The 15,689-nt window shown below is 42.4% G+C and overlaps 1 protein-coding gene across 5 annotated transcripts in view; it reads right to left on the bottom strand.

Moving 5' to 3' along the window:
* Window positions 1-15,689, bottom strand: part of LOC148029837 (dephospho-CoA kinase-like) — an 86,262-nt gene that overhangs the window by 45,935 nt on the left and 24,638 nt on the right. The window contains exon 1 of one of the 5 annotated variants that reach the window (XM_087686153.1): window positions 2,551-2,575. The exons of 2 other annotated variants lie outside the window; for them this stretch is intronic. The gene's annotated coding sequence lies outside the window, so the exon portion shown is untranslated. Of the gene's footprint in view, window positions 1-1,938; window positions 2,118-2,192; window positions 2,521-2,550; window positions 2,576-15,689 lie in introns of those variants that run through there. 2 more of the 5 variants (XM_087686152.1, XM_087686151.1) reach the window with 2 other exon arrangements.

Below are 15,689 nucleotides of genomic sequence, written 5' to 3'. Positions count from 1 at the left end.
TAAAGGAGATAAAATATGCAGCACCACCCAATGATTTCACAAGCATACTACATACATCAGAATGAATGCACTAAGTCCAAGACATTAGACTTACGAGAGACACCAGAATATTATTTGCTTTCCAAACAGACACTCATTACAAAAATCAAGTTTAGAGCCTTTTCCATCAACCCTCTTCATAGAGGTAAGGACATCAAGTCCTTTTTGGCTCATATGGCCTAATCTCTTATGCTATAACTCCAAGTGGCTTCAAATTTCAGCAACTGCAAGAAACTTGCCATTCAAGGTTTTACAGTGTAAACAATATAATGTGCCCTTCTTGGTTCCTTTTGCAATCAGCATGCAACCCTTTTTTACTTTCCACAAACCACCACCAAACAATGTGGTGTAGGCATGCAAGTCAAGCTGTCCAACATATAGTAAACTCTTTTTACTGCCAGGACCATATTTGACATCTTTCAACACAAGCTCTTGACCATTGTCTAAAGACAAGTGTACGGTGCCAATCCCACCAATGCTGCAAGCATGGTTATTTCCAACGTACACCTTTCCATAACTGCCTGCATTGAACATAGCAAAACACTCCAAGCAAGGAGTTACATGGAAAGAGGCACCAGAGTCTACAATCCAAGTCTGAGTGACACCATCATCGACTAACAAGAGTGCATCAATCACATCAACCTTGGTAATCTCCACATCCTGCATGTGACATACAAGGGCATCATAATCAACTGCACATAATACATCAGCCTCTGTATATGAAAGCTCTTCTATGACCACGCTAGAGGCCACATCGTCCTTCACTTTGCCTTTGGTTGTCTCCGATGCATCTGTCTTTTCTTCTTCCTCCTTTTTATCTCCTACATTTTTCTTTCTCTCTTGTTCCTTCTTATAATACCTGCAATCAGGTTTCTTGTGGCCCTTCCCACCACAGTGATAGCAAGTAATGTCACTCTTATCATTTCCTTTGCTCTTGCTCCTATTTCTCTGCCCTGCAGTTGCATTTTTCTTTTCAGCCCTGCCTCTTACATTATAAGTTGAGTTGCTGCCTTCTCCACTAGACATACGTCTAATTTCTTCATGCAAGATAGAACCCCTCACCCCATCATATGAGAGATTGGGGTTATTGCTGAGTGAAAACACCAAGGTTTCCCATAAGTCCGGCAGTGTCATGATCAAAAAGATCCCCCTCAACTTATCATCAAAGTCCAAGTTTGCATCTTTGAGCTGATTTAGAATCCCTGTAAATGCACTCAATTGCTCAACTGCAGGCTTTGACTCATCCAGTCGCATATTCACCAACTTGCATATTAAATGCACCTGATTAACAGGTGTGGTGATCTCATAAGTAGTTTTCAGCTTCTCCCATATTGCATAACCTGTGTCTAAACCCTTAATGTCTGTCAAAATGTCATCAGTGACACCCATCTTTATGTAAGCCACAACCTTTTTATTCACTTTGGCCCAATCTGCATCAGAAATTAGTGCGGTTTTATCTTCCTGCAAATCATCCTCACAATCCTTTAGGAACAAAATGCCCTACATACGGTCTTTCCGAAGGTCAAAGACATGACCATCAAACCGTTTGATCTCCATCAAACTCTTGATGTCTAAACTAGAAGAAGTTTCAGCCATTTTATCACGAACACAATAGTAAATGCACTACACAATAGTAAATGCACTAATCTGCAAAAGCACAAGCTTAACAAGCAAAATGCACTGCTGTTCTTTCTCAACCAGAAGTAAATCTCTGCTGTTTATACATTAACCAACCACTGTACGAGCAAAAGATGCAGAAATTTACCAAATTCTGCACAAATCCCCAAAATTTCAAGTCCAAAATTACATGAATGTCAGTCAATCTGACCTAGCTGAGTAAAGCTTTGCCAATACATGAAAAGCCCCAAATTTCTAGGATCCAATGTCAGGAAATTTTACCCAAAAATGCAAAGTTCAACAAAATTGGCAAAATCTCCAATTCAATTGCGGTCACCGCTTGCGATGTCTGCAATTTCTGACTCAAAAGTCATTGACAGGCATGAATTATGTCAAATCTGGAAAAAGCCCTAAATTTCTAACTCGAATCCTCACAAATCTGTGATATGTGCTTCTGGCGTGTGAACTCCCATCAATGGCAAATGGTAATGAGAAGATTAGAGAAAATTTTGATTTTTAAAACCAAAGAAACTAACGGGCGGGGGCGGGGGCATGGGGGGATCTGTTGACCCTTCAAGCAGGTCGCGTGGCCTGGGTCGTGTGGCCTATCTGCCGATGACTCGACGATTGGCCGTCACAGTCCGCTCGCGTCAGTTGCTACCTGGCCCCTTCCACATGCCACTGCCCGTTTTGCCCACGACCAACACGCTTGGTTGCTTCGCCTGCACCCGTGATCTTCTGCCGTCGTGCCCGCGTGCGCCCTGCAGGTCGTCGCAACTACCTACATCGTGTGCCTGCTGGCACTACCTGTTTCATGCTACGACTCTGTTGACTGTGCCTGTTGTCCCGTTGAACAATCAACTGCAGCAAAACTACAAGCCTAGCAATCGTCACCTAAATCTTGGGAAGCGTGCAAAGTCTTGGCCCTGATATCAGTTGTTGGAAGCGATAGGGACGCAACTCAAGCAGGAGTGAATGAGTGAGTGTGACGATTTGAGAGAGTGTGAGCAGAGTGGAAGTACGAGACGATAAGAGTGTACCACCAATATGTTGGTACACAAAGAATAAAATGTATTTATACTTAGGGCACGTAAAGGGTGCATTAACAAGTACAATGTGTGTATACTATACACAGAGGTTACTGGGCCTTTATATCCCATTTATATCCCAACAGCATCCACTTCTAACAATGGAGATCTCAAAATCACACTGCCCACTGGTTTGTCATCACAACCTACTCCATTCTCAACTCCAGAGTGCATGTCAAACTAGTCTACATGACCTTCAATCAACTTTTTTCCTCAAGTCCACCTTGTCTCCATAGAGATATTAGAGGTTGAGAGCTCGATCCACATTCGCCCACTGATGATACAACCATAGAGGCCTACCCTACACAACTTTGTGACTCTACAACTACTTGGATTGTGGGCAATAGAGCTACTTATCATGTGTCCCTACTTGATGACCCATTCTGAGCCCTTGCAGTCGAGAATGTCAAATGCACGAATAACTCCTCAACCAAGTCCAAAGTCTTGGTCACGTCAAGTTTGATATTGACAAACACCCTTGATAAGCGAAAAATGCATTAGCTTGACTTAAACAACCCAAAAACATGCATAATTAATGAAAAAACCTTTTATTTCAAAAAGAAACACGACCATAAAGAGTTATTGCGTCCCACATGCAAAACCCTAATTTGGGTGCCTTAAACTTTCTCTAAATAGGCATGCAGGCCACCACTCTTCCTCGATCTCGTTTTTGCAAATTTTAGGTCTTTCAACTTGCTGCCCACACCTAGACGCGGAGGATATCGCGGTCCAAGCTGGCCATTGCTGTCTACAACAAACTAGTACCTGTCTCCAGCCTACCACACACTGTTCGGAGCTTATTTCAGCCTACTAATTGCTGCTGCTAGCTTCCCCATTGTCGCCTACCTGCCACGTTATCAACCAGCCTGCATTTGCTATCTAGTGCTGCTGCCTGCATTGTTTTCTCTCTCCTCAACTATCACCTTCTCTTAAAGGCTGTCGCCCAGCCCTTGCTTGCTGCTTTTGGCAATTTTCTCTCTCCTTAAGCTATCGCCCAACCTAAACAAGCTGCGTTTTGCTGTTTTCTCTCTCCTCACCCACGTTTGTAGTCTTTCTCTCTCCTCACCTCCGTTTTTAGTCTTTCTCCCTCTTGAACTACCATCTGCATCAAATCTAGCCTTCCTTGGCTACATTTACTGGTGGTCGACATCGAGGGGCTGCCTTGCTGCGTTTCAAGATCCGTTCGGAGTACAATACACTCTCCAGCTCATTGCCCCTACCCTAATCCTCGAGATATAAGAGTTTGTGGTACAGTATTCACTCTCTGCACAATGTGCTTGTTGCATGAGCATTCTATATTCAGCACCCGTTCATTTCATTATTATTTGTGTACATTGTCTCTGAGTTACCCTAGCCTTAACTGTGTTCTACGTTATCGGTTTGTGCTTTGTCGTACAATTGGTATTGTGTTTTTGTATTTAGAGCATCTTGTCACAACCCTAATCTCGCTTAGTTGGATGATGTTTACTATGTCCCCTAGCTTGGGGTAAATCTCTTTTCCGTCTAGCAACTTTGCCATTTGGAGTTTTTTACAGCAACCGCAATTGAGGTACTTGATGCCAAGACTCGTTTAGCAACTACTCATGGCAAGACACATGTTAATGGTCTCTATATGATGGTACATTTTCCCCTCCAATTGACTTCTAAGGGCTCTGAGTTCCATCGGCTTCACCCTAGCTATTACTAGGGAGCCTACAAACGATGACCATTACTAGTACTTTTACTTTAGACACCTTGGATATATCTCTCTTTACGAGTTGTCATGTTGTCTAATTGTTAAAGGTTTTCCATACCTAGAACTAGCCAAGGACATCTATAAAGCTTATCAAATGGGTAAACAACATCCCACACATATCCTCAACAAGCCACACATAGAGCTAACATGTAAATACCCCAAACAACATAGCATGCTCAACATCCACACATATTTCAAGAAATAGAGAGAACAAATACTAAACAATTGCTACCAGTTTAGTCAAATAATAAGTGAGTTTCGGTATATACCATTGTGGGCTAGGTATTGTAGATATTTTGGGGTATTTTTGTTGTCATCTTTCTAATAGTTTTATCCATTTGTTGCTACCCAACTCGTGCGTGATGCTAGCCAACCAATCTTTTTATGGCATTATTTTATGCCTATTTATTTGGAGCTCCCTCCTCCTTAGGTTATTCATCACTTCAAAATTCCCAATGCACATCCTATTGGAGAGAGCAAGCCGGTGGCAATGCCCACGCAACCAATGACTCACTACTATTCACCGTTATCTCATGTTTGATATATGGATTCCATTTCTCAAGTATATCTTTGAGTTTTCTCTTTGCAGGGTTTATTTGTTCTTCTATTCTCTCTTTTCTCTTGTATTGTGCAGTCTATTATAGAAATCTCCTACGCTTCCATCGCTACATCCACTTCTGACATGGTATCAAATGTCTATGTTTGGGCTTTAGGTGTTGTTTTCTGCTGTGAACAGTCTGCCATCACACCTATGTGCTGCTGATCAGTCTCCTACTGTCTGAGCCCAAGCACCCTCTTCCTACTGCAAATCAGCCTGATTTTCTGCCTCTGAAGTCAGTGTTTTTTTATTTTCTGCATTAATTTAATGTCGATGCCTGTAATTCATGCTTGTTTGTCTGCATTTTCAGCATTTAAGGCTTGTGTAGACTGCAAAATGTTTTCAGCCTTCAAATATTGTTTTCTGGCTATTTTTACCTTGATTATCTTAGAATTTGCCATCGTTTACTGATCAGCTTCTGTTTACACTGCATGTGAACTCAATATCCATGCAGTCCTGGCTATAATCTCTCTCTATTCTTTATCTTCTCTTCCTATCCTCTCCAAATGGTTCCTCCCTGCTGTTCTACTAAAGACAAACTTCACCACCTTGATTACTTAGCTTGTAGTGCTGTTACGAAAGTATGCTTTTTGCCTAAGCGATTATGGTACATGGTTTCTAGAGCTATTGAGCATCCTCAACCTCCCACTCATCTTCTATATGATTGGAAGTAGGTCAACCATGAGGAAGTTGTACTTACATCGGACTCTAATGATACATGTGCATATTCTGCTCTTTTACCATGTATTTCTAAAGAAGTTCTACCAGCCATCACCTCCTACAAGACAGCTTCAGCAATATGGGAGAAGCTTCAGATATTGTGCTAATTGGGTCCACACTGCTGTAAACGCCAGCTACAGCATGTACTAGAAGTGGCTGGACAGCAAGGTGGCCATAGTTGATAGGGTGCCAGGGATTGGTAATGACATGGCAACAATGGCGATGGGCTGGACAGCCACTCGAGGGAGAGTTGAGGGCTAAAACCTACAAGACAAGGGATAAATTTGAATGGTGGGCAACCTATCTATTTATAGATGAGTGGATCCTCAGAAATTAGGTTTTGGCTTATGGGACATAGAGACTCTCTAGGACCACACACCATTTAATAAAACTTTGGATAATTTACATAGTTTAGGGAGCTAATTAGCCTTGTTTTGATTTTGATTTTGATTTGAAGTTTGTTTACCCTTGCCCAGCCGCCCCTTTTGAGAAGATGCAACGAGAGCCCCCCTCTATCAAGGATGTGTTGTGGAATTGATCGAAGAACCATGCGTAACGCAACAACTGACAGTCTGTTTAAGTCAGGCTAATGCATTTTTAGCTCAACACTTGCGACCTGGGTACTCAAAAGTAAAAAGTAGAGGCTATAAATGACAAGTGTTTGTTGAAAATGACAAGTATTGAGCAAAATGACAAGTGTAGCAACACTTATCTCTTCAAAATGACACATGTCCAAGTGAATTTGGTTTCACTTTTTAAAACCACTCTTGACCCAAATCTAATTATAATGCATTTTGGCTATTGGCCACCCTTGTATAAAAAGATAAACATTAACTTTTGTTTGAAATATTCAAATAATATACATATCACCTTTCAATGTATATGAGCATCAAATTAATTTGAATCAATGAGCCAACACATCTTGGTAATAGTTGATATACAAAAGGTTGGTTACATCCCTTCCTCTTGAAATCCATCTTATCCTAAAAACGTTGCTTCAAGTAATTCTTGTTCTACAACCTCTCCATAAGTTGCAAGTATTTCTGGATAGTCTTTAAAATACTCTTCTGACATCTATTTAGAATCTAAATGGAAGTAATTTTTAAATTTCAAAAGGAACTTTCTAGAAATATCTCTTTCTCGTTTCCTAATCAAATGAAAAACTATTTATTCTGATTCAAATATCTCTTCATATTTATTTACTTCAACTGAATCCTATATTACAAATTCCAATGGTAGATGCCCTTCATAAGGCTTTAAAAGATAGATATGAAAAGATATGAAAAGCATTGTGAATTCTCCAATGCCCTAGAAGTAGTAACTTGTAACAAGCATCAATAATGTTTTCAATGACTTGAAATGGTCCATAATTTCTTACTGTGAGCTTAATGACTTGGGACGAAGGTTTGTTAGAGCTTCTTAGATGAGCTTTGTCAAATTTCAACCACACCCAATCTCCTTCTTGTAAAACCAAGTACCTTTGATGCTAATCTGCTGCTTTCTTTTGTTTTTGTTGAGATCTTTGGATAGCTCATCTATCGTGGGCAAAAGTTGTATCTATATCATACACGAACTCATCAATATGAAATATCTTGTTCTTTATTTTAAGAATAGGTAATAAAAGTGATTTTTCATATATGATCTCAAAGGGTGCTTTACCTGTAAAAATATAAATTGTGTTATCATAGGTCCCACATTTTTCTCTCCTTCCCATTGTTGCTCATACCCCTCTAGAGGACATTGCAGTTCATGGTCACCATCCACCATCTCCACTTGGTGTTTTGTCGTCTACTCTACCTCGTGTCAACTCCTCTCCATCTGGTGTCCGGCTACAGACTTGCATTTGCATTCCAAGAGAATCTCCAGCATCTAGCGTCACCTCTTCCACATTTGGCGTTATCTTGGCATCTGCATTTGACAAATTTGGAGCCTCTTCTACTACTAGCGTCAACACCACAAGCAGCTAGTGCTTGCACTTTGCAACCTTGCAACTCCTCTTCCACCTGGCGTCAATCTTGCCGCTTGCCTTTGGCAACTAGCACCTTCCTGACTTCATGTCAATTCCATCTGACACTCCTCAACATACTGGAGAATGCATTTTGCATCAAGAGGGTTTCCTCATGCTGCATTTCAGCCTTCAGCTGGCCGCCCTCTTGTCAAGCATTCAACAAAGACCAACTATAGCTAATGAACATCTTCCTCCACTCCAACAACCCCAGAGGACTGCATTTTACTCCCTCGACATCTGTCCTTCATCTTCTGCATTACATTCCATACCCTACTGTATTGCAGTTCATGGTCACCATCCACCATCTCCACTTGGTGTTTTGTCGTCTACTCTACCTCGTGTCAACTCCTCTCCATCTGGTGTCCGGCTACAGACTTGCATTTGCATTCCAAGAGGATCTCCAGCATCTAGCGTCACCTCTTCCACATTTGGCGTCATCTTGGCATCTGCATTTGAAAAATTTGGAGCCTCTTCTGCTACTAGCGTCAACACCACAAGCAGCTAGTGCTTGCATTTTGAAACCTTGCAACTCCTCTTCCACTTGGCGTCAATCTTGCTGCTTGCCTTTGGCAACTAGCACCTTCCCGACTTCATGTCAGTTCCATCTGACACTCCTCAACATACTGGAGAATGCATTTTGCATCAACAAGGTTTCCTCATGCTGCATTTCAGCCTTCAGCTGGCTGCCCTCTTGTCAAGCATTCAGCAGAGACCAACTAGAGCTAATGAACATCTTCCTCCACTCCGACAACCCCAGAGGACTGCATTTTATTCCCTCGACATCTGTCCTTCATCTTCTGCATTACATTCCATACCCTGCTGCCTGAAGGACTGCATTTCGCTCCCTCTACAGTGTAGGGTTCCTTTGGGTATTGCCGCCTGATCAGAGATGACAGTGCAGTTACCTTTAGAGCTTTGGCTCTGCTATATCAGCTTATTCACTTAGCATGATTCAGTGCTTCATTTTCTTCTTCTTTTGTGTTTTTTGAGTTTCTCTTCTCTCTCAGTGTTTGTCGTACACACTATGTTTCTCCTTACAAGCCCTACTGTCTCTCTGGTTTGCTTTCACATCAGTCATTTCGTAACACCACCTTTAGTTTGGGTTTTTGGTAGACAAGGAAAATTCATAGTTCAGCATCGGGTTAGTAGAGTTACACCCTGGAGGCATCAATAGTGCAACCTTATTTGTAGAGACAAGCAAGAGGCAGAATCAACCTAGAAGCTACAAACTAGTATGGAAGGTAGTCTTATACTAGACCATTAACCACGTCAATCACCCAGAACATTCTCTCCATGCTAGTCATCTAGAACATTCAAGAGACTACACTTCAATATTTGCCCAAGTCTTAAGCTCGAGAGCAAGGAGATTGTAGTATTGTTGAATACGGGGATGATTAGAAAGATATTGAGTAGTAAGAGTTGCAATGAAACAACATGGTAACACCTACCAACTTTAGCTTGGCAATCATTACCATGTTAGATGCACTTAGTTCGGCTGCACCAAAATAGTTCTCAAGGGTTTTGATCCAAACTTCAGCTCACAACCGCAAGCTAAAGGGATTGTCCACAACAAAACCCTAATCATTGAATAAAATGGTATTATTGTGATATGTCCTAATAAAGCCATAGTGAACTTTTCTATGACACGTTTGTAAATAATGTTGGGAAATGGTTTTTAGGCCATTTTGAGTGTGTTGAAATTTTTTCGTGATGGCAAATTTTGGTCCAAATTTTTCTAACACGTAGGGATATCTCCTATCTTGCACTTGATTTGTGGCTTGGGAAATTCAAATTTCGAAGTGTTTATTTTCTACAATTTTAAAGAGGAATTGCTCGAGCCCCTTAAGGAAAGGATATTTGTTTGAAGAGTAATTATGGAAACGCTATTTTAAGAGCAAAGATAGCTACTACAAAGGGGAGTTCTCTCAAATGGGAATTGTATATGTAAAAGTAAAGAAACCCTAACATACATTCTAGGATGGATGTCTAGCCAGAGATTTGTGGATAGGATCTTAGCCAAACTTGGAATGCAAGATGAAAGTGATAATCTAAAGATAATGTGTATTTTTGGTATCTCCAAAGTCTAGAATGGATTGACAAAACAAGCTTTAAAACCAAGGGAGTTTTCACCCTTTGTAGTAGCCAAGGTTAAATTTATATTAGAGGCTACAATGGAGTTGCTAAATGAGGAGCAAGCAATGCATAAAGGAAGGTGGTTTTTGAGCATATCTAGTATACTCGATAAACTTAGCAATGAGGACATGCATAAAATAACTAATTTTTTGACTTAGAATGCTCCTAATTTTTTATATCAATGTATTCCTACTCTCATACAATCATATCCTTTTGCATCTGGTAAATATCACTATTGGCCAATCATATGATATCGTTTCACATCTAGTAAATATCACTATTGGTGAAAAGTTAACGTGGAGTACTGTTATGGGGGTCTAGACTTCCACACTATAGTCAATCTAGTTGCACATATGATGGATGGAGATTGTTGGAAAGGCCCTTGGTGTCCATGATTCTTGAATGATCAGATGCAAGCCTTTGATCCCACATGAGATCATCGTAGTTGAGTCAGGGTTACGTTAATTGTGATAGAGACTCTCACTAGATCAATATCTTTCATCAATAGCTTGTGGCAACAATCCAAACATAGATATGTATGGATCGCTCTCGACTCTTCATAGTAGTTGATGAATGCACAAGATACTCCATATGTACTTAGATGTTATATTGGTTTGAGTTACATGCCTTTCGCATGGAGAGAATGCCACCCTTTTAGTACTCCTTTGATGCAATATCTCTCATTTTGTACCACTCAAAGATTAGCAAGATCATGAGATAATACCTTATTTAGTTGGATACTAGGAAGACATGGTTGACACCAGTATACAAGTAAGGGACAGAGATGGCTTTCTATCTAATGCATCTCCTCCACACTACAGATCATGGCTTTATTGTTCACACGAGATATACGAATGTTCATTTGTTTCATAGGATGTGTTATGGGCTAGCTACACGACTCTTCACACAAAATAGATTGAGATTGTTAGATATAGATCCACACCTCCTAAGGTGCACACATTCTTGATTTGTCAACTAGAGCCAAAGACAGAGTACTATGCCCATCATCATTTGGCCTATTATCAAATTCAAAGGTGCTTTCATTATTTCTTCAAAGATGGGGTTAGGTCATGGATTACATTAATCAGCAATGTTAGCCCTTTCTCCTTGAGATATGATAGCTTAGAGAGATTGTCCTTAGGAGTATAGCACCAATATATCAAGGGCCTATCCAAAGGCAACCTAAAGATTTTTTAGTAAAGAGTGTCCAGGTGGCTTTTGTTGAGCTAAAAATGCATTAACTTTACTTAAACAGCCCCAAAACGTACTTAATTAATGAATCAAACTTGTTCTTTAAATAGAAATGTGTTCCTAGAGAGTTATATGTCCCATAAGCACAACCCCACTTGGGAGGACCCAAACTTTCTATAAATAGATATGCTGCCCTTCATTCAGTCCATCTCATTTTTGCAGATTACAGTCATCAGTCAACTCACACGTGGCAGCCCCTCCAGCCTTGCAATGCCCTGGTGTCTTCTTCCAACTATCGCCCACTGTCTGGCATCTCCTTCCAGGCTGCATTTAGTCTCCAACTGCCATCACCAGCCTCTCCGCCGTCATCTAGTGCTTAGTTTGATCTTCATGCGCTAGGCATCAGTCTCCACACCATCCAACTGCTTGCGTTTGGGCCTCCATCAGCCTGGCGACAATGTAGCTGCTCCTCCTCTATCTGGCGAAATCTTCTTGCTTGCGTTTGCACTCATTAGGAGCCGCCTAACATCACCACACCCTTCTACAGCTATAGCCTTTGTCTCCTGGTATCAGTATTTTGCAAATTTCTCTCTCTTCACAGTTCGACTCGTGGTCACAGACATTGGATCCATCTTTGGTGGATGTCATTCTCCGACGCATTGCTCTCCCCTTGAGTATCTGTACACTCTTACATTCATTTGCAATATTCATTTACTTCAAAGTTGTGTTCTTCTCTCCCTTCTTTTGTTTGTGTTTGAGTTTCTATGTTTGAGTTTTGAGTTTTGCTTTCTATGTCTGTGTCTATCTCTTTGTGTTTCTATCGTGGCCGTACACTCTGTGTTTCCTCAATGCAAACCCTAGCAGTTTTCTTCACATAGAATCAAAGCCAGTGCTCTTGTAAAAAGTATCCTGCAGATATTGTAGAGAGCTAGTCTTTATGCGAGGCACACAATATGACTCGTAACAGAATCACAATGTCCCACACACCTTCTCCAATTCCTACGATGTCCTATCAAACTTCTCCATCACTAGAGGCCCTGAGACGGCATTATGGACTCAATGAGGTGGACAACACTCCACTTTCACCTTCATCTTCTTTTTCTACTCCTATTCTAGATTTCACTAACATGACAGAGGAGGACTTTGAGAAGTACTATCGCAACAAGTACAGTAATGTTTACACCCCTCCTACAAGCTTTGCTACCACATTCAGACTACTTGGTGAGGCTGGCCACCCCTCTGATCATGGAGGATATATGGCATTTGAGTGTCTGGCAATCCATCTTCATCATTTCTGCCAAGTCCAATGTTAGGTTCGTACGACCCTTTTGAGTTGAATGAATCGAAACCCTCGCATGTTTCTTCTTTTGCGGTACAAGATCCGGATGGCTTTGCATATGTGAACTTTAATAGAGGGGGCTCACAAGAAGCAGACAGAATTCAAATACATCTGCAGCTTTTGTTTCATTTGAGCATGTAATACGCTTCTCACTTCCCTCCCATCCCACCCTCTTCTACCTCCACCCTTGATCATCTCTCTTCATCCTTTCAAAATCTCGAATTACACTCCACATCCACTTCACACACACTTAAGGGTTGGATCTTAAATCTCCGCTCCTAGCACATTCTCCTTCTCTACCCCATTCTCTACCTCTTTGCACCATGGTACTTTGTTAAGGAAAATGCCACCCTTTAACACAATGCCTCTCACCTTTCTGCAAATGAGCTCACCGATAGCACCTAGGACGGTTGTGATGGGCATCCCCCCCACTACCCCCAGATTCACCTCTCACATGACCACTTAGACGCAGGGGATTCCATCCTCGGCTTATGGTGCATCATCCCACTTACATAGGGATTTCCATCTTCTGCTCCACATGTTCCCATCCCACCTCCACCATGGGCTACTCATATGGCTACCATACCCATGCCTAGTCAACCCATCCCTACCCATGGATCCACATTCCACACTACGCCAGCATGGAGGTTTCCCCTCCTGAGACAGATCTGCAACATCTCTCTCAATGCTATCATGGCGGTGACTTCTACTTTGCTCTTCCAAAGTGGTGCTTCGTCCACTTCATCTTCATCATCTTCTTCCATTCCTTATGGTTCTCTGCATCACACGAAGACCGAGATCCAGCTTCTCTTCCTTCTTCGGCATCTACATCCAAGTTGAGAGGGGGTCCTCACACCTACAAAGCCCTCCCAAAAAAAAAAAAAACAAAAAAAAACAAAAGAAAAAGTCCATAGTTTATTCCATCCGCCTTTGTAGGGCTTGGTAGGCCATTGGGCAACCGACGTGCACCCCTTTGTCCGATACCCTGTACTCTCTAGGGTGATCATTTGGACTCCCTTGGTAAAATAACCATCACCTCTATAGTCTTAGTAGGCCACTCGACACCCGGCGTGCGTCCTTTGTCCGATGCTCTAGCTGCTTTGGGGTGGGACGCCTTGGGGTAAAAGATAAAGAAAAAGGCTTGGCTGGCCTTCATTCTCGTGGCACCGTTGTTGGGCCTAAGAGGGGGTGTTGAGCTAAAAATGCATAGCTTTACTTAAACAGTCCCAAAACGTACTTAATTAATGAATCAAACTTCTTCTTTAAACAAAAATGTGTTCCTAGAGAGTGTCTGTGTCCCATAAGCACAACCCCACTTGGGAGGACCCAAACTTTCTCTAAATAGGTATGCCGCCCTCCATTCAGTCCATCTCGTTTTTGTAGATTGCAACCATGAGTCAACTCACACGTGGCAACCCCTCCAACCTTGCAGTGACCTGGCGCCTTCTTCCAGCTGTCACCCACAGTCTGGCATCTCCCTCTAGGCTGCGTTTGGCCTCCAACTGCCATCGCCAACCTCTCCACAATCATCTATGTCAAAAGACGATGTACCAGCGAGACAATAGGGTTTGTGGCGAGAAACACGGAGTGAACTCGGTAAACACTAAGAAGAGAAGAAAAGGAACACCGATTAATGGAATGTTGAAGATCGAAATCATGAAGTAAATGTGATACAAGGGAACAAGGGTGCCGTAGCACAAAGAAGATGATGAGGACAGCCATGAACCACGAACCGCAATGTTCTCCTAAAGGGGTGTGAGGGTAGTGGAGAGGCTGGAGAGAAGAGATGACTGACTGAATGAATCAGCCGTGAAATATGAGTGACAAAGGCAACCTATAAATAGGCAAGAGACTATCTAGATTAGCGCCCAGAGGGAGAGCACCGACTATCTAGGGTAGCGCTCAATTGTGGGCACCCAACCCCTATTTGGGGCTATCCACTATGAAACCCTAAACGCAAAACACAAAACACAAAACTACAGGTGAAGGATCTCTCAACACCCCCTCTCAGGTCCAAAAAGAGAAACAAGAGAAAAGTGAGGTAGAGATGGAATGCTACATGCTGAAGAATGCTCATCTAACAGGTGCCACTTGGACAATGTCCCTCGTGGAGAAATTGTTCACTTGCCCAGCGCACTAGTACAAAGATGATGAAAACATACAATGCATAGAAGGAATGTTGGACTTTGTGTGGTACCAAGAACCATAAGCATATGCCTGTACTCAATCTTGAGAGTTCGCTCCATGCTGACCAAGGAACGAAGAAGATCCACCCTGTAATCTGAGAATACCACTTAACAAGAAACCTTTGAAGATAGTCAAGACACATGAGCTGTAGAACCCGAAACGCAACCTCGAGAGAGAAGCCACTAGCTTCGTGACTCCATGCTAGAAAGAATACGAAGGCCTAGCTATCAAGTCGTTGTTGAAGACCCAAGGGCCCCGATCTAGGTGGATCCTCTAGATCCTAGGTATGAGTAGAGGAAATGACTGCTCAAAGAAGAGCCACTCCTTGAAAGTAAAAGGTGGTGGTGTGTGAAGGCACATAGGCTCCCTCTCTAAATCAGAAGGAGTAGAAGTAGGAGCCCCCTCGAAGTAAGAAAATCCGCCTCTAAATCCCAGTCTGAGAGAGAGAGGGAATCCAACCACTCATGACTCACGGACTGCGAAGCATCTAATGACGAAGAAAGGGCTGCCGGTCATGCCAAAGAAGGCATCTGGGGCTCAGAAAAAGAAACAAGAAAACACCCAAAAATGGCCTCTCAAACCTGAGTGGAAGAGAGTGGGGAATGAGGAGGCTCAAGATGAGCCAAGGATGGGGAACAGTCGCAGGCTCTTAGGAGAGTGGACTGTCGAGGAGATGTGGGGTGTGGAAGCCACTGTATCCGAAAGTAGGTGGGGAGAAACCTCCACCCAGCAGGGTGGTCTCCAAGAGGGCTTATCACTTCGTAAGGTCTTAGAGCCTCCGTGTGCTTGAAAGGACTTAGTGCACATTGGTTGCGACTTATTGCCTTGAGCATAATACTCCAATACCGATGCAGAACGATCTCTGTGGCCCAAAAAGAAGAGGTGGCACAAGGAGTGCCTAGTGGAAGACGCATATACATCGAGGGGGTGTGGAGCGAAGGTAGAAGTCGGCAAGCTTTGGTGGGATGATCGTTCGTGCTTTAGTAGTAGCACCCAGTAGAAGGGCAATCTATTGGGGAATAAGCCATGGGTAC

The sequence above is a fragment of the Lygodium microphyllum genome, chromosome 10 (genome assembly GCF_053477565.2).
Source record: "Lygodium microphyllum isolate KBCC chromosome 10, Lygodium_microphyllum_v1.1.10, whole genome shotgun sequence".
NCBI classification, from domain to species: domain Eukaryota; kingdom Viridiplantae; phylum Streptophyta; class Polypodiopsida; order Schizaeales; family Lygodiaceae; genus Lygodium; species Lygodium microphyllum.
The sequence above is the reverse complement of the archived record's forward strand: the minus strand, read 5'-3'. Positions and strand labels throughout refer to the sequence as shown.